The following is a 2,028-nucleotide window of genomic DNA, read 5'->3' as shown; positions in this document are numbered from 1 at the left end:
TATTGACACACCTCCCATTAACCCAAGACCGCCTCCCCCATACACTAAATGAATCTTTATCTCAGCTAGCACCCAACTAAGATGATTTACTGATTCTAAAAAGTCATTTTCTTTTCCAGAACTAGATCCACCAAAAACACAAACATTTCTTATATGAGGACCTGAGGAACTTTCCATTTCTATACACTTTTTTATTTGTTATTCATCATCTTTCTCATAAGGTTCAAGAGAGGGTTTTTCAATAACCTTACCACTGCGCAGAGTAGTGACTGATTTGACTTGATCCATGTGTTGGCTTCCGGAACTACTTGCATTTGCATTGTATTGCCCTTTGGGATTTTGTTGTGTTTGAGATGGAAACTTACCTTTCTCTTGGAAACTGAGAGCAGATGTTAATTTAGCAAGAGTATCTTTAAAATCTGTCATGTTTTGAGCAAGTTGAGTATTGATTGTCTCTTGCTTTTCAATGAATGCATGCAATGTTTCCTCAAGATTTCTTCTAGGAGGTGGAGCATAAGGAGGTGCATATCCATGAGAATTTTGGAAATTATGGTGTGCTTGAAACTGTGGTTGTGAAGTTTGTGCATTGTTGTTCTCACTCTTCCAACTGAAGTTTGGGTGATTTCTCCAACCAGGGTTGTATGTTTGCGAGTATAGGCTATTATTGGGCCTTTAGAAACTAGTTAAAGTATGAGCTTCTTCATAGAGACATTCCTTAAAAGAGGACAAAGTTAAACAGTCATTGGTTGAGTTTTCATATGTTTCACAGAAAGATTTGACACACAATGTTTTCAACGGATTTTAATTGACCACTCTTTTTCAATTCTAGTGCCTCGACTTTTTTAGCTAAAGATGCAAACTTGGCTTGAAGGTCATGATCTTCCCTAAGGTTGTACATACCTCCACTAGATGTATGAGGTTGAGTTTTACTCGGTGCCTCATAAGTACCCGTGGTGTCCCAATTTTGAGCATTTTCAGCTAACAAGTCTAAGTACTCCATTGCTTCATCAGGGTCTTTATTTGCAAAAGTTCTATTATACATCAATTTAACCATTTACACATCAATTCAACCATTTGCCTATCTTTAGGTGTTAACCCTTCATAGAAATGTGAAACCAATCTCCATGTTTCAAAACCATGATGGGGGCAAGTACTATGCAAATCTCGATATCTATCCCAACATTTGTAAAATGTTTCTCCTGGTTTTTGAGTGAAAGTGGTGATTTGTCTCTTGAAAGAGTTTGTTCTATGAGATGGGAAAAACTTCTTTAAAAATTGTTGTTGCATTTCATCCCAAACACGAATAAATCCTGGTCTTAAATTTTGCAGTCATGTTTTAGCTTTATTTTTTAATAAAAAAAAAACTTCAATCTAATGGTGTTCATGCTATAATTTGAGTCATTATACATGTTGCAGACCTCCTCAAATTCTCTTAAATACAAGTGTGGATTTTCCAATTCTAAACCATGAAAAGAAGGTAAAAGTTGAATAATACCTGGTTTAAAATTAAAATGAGATGCATCAGGAGGAAAAACTATGCATGATGGTGCACTTGTTCTTGTGGGATTCATGTGGTCTCTAAGTGTTCTAGCACGGTTATTCTCATTATTCTCATTATGAAGTGATTGATTATTTTCTTTGGCTATATTTTCTGAAAATGGTGAGGATACCCTACAAAGTCCACTACTTAATATACGTGACCACACTCTCATGCATATTTAGGAGTAGAATTAAAGGAAGAAGAAAACAAAAAAAGGAGAAACAAAATAAAAGAAACAAAGTTAGATACAAGAAAAGTGAAAAGTGAAAATAAAATAAATACTATAATTTGTACAAGAATTTACCTCCCCGACAACGGTGTTAAAAACTTGACACGACTAAAAGATTGATGTCTTCTTCTAAGTGCAGGAGTGTCGAAGTAATAAATAACCTAACATGACCGAGGACGAACCACAGGGAGGTTAATTGTACAAATTATAAACAACAATAATAGCAATAACAACAATAACTATAATAATAATAATAATA

The sequence above is a fragment of the Populus euphratica genome, unplaced genomic scaffold (assembly GCF_000495115.2).
Source record: "Populus euphratica unplaced genomic scaffold, PopEup_1.0 scaffold139.1, whole genome shotgun sequence".
In the NCBI taxonomy this organism is placed as follows: Eukaryota; Viridiplantae; Streptophyta; class Magnoliopsida; order Malpighiales; family Salicaceae; genus Populus; species Populus euphratica.
The sequence above is the reverse complement of the archived record's forward strand: the minus strand, read 5'-3'. Positions refer to the sequence as shown.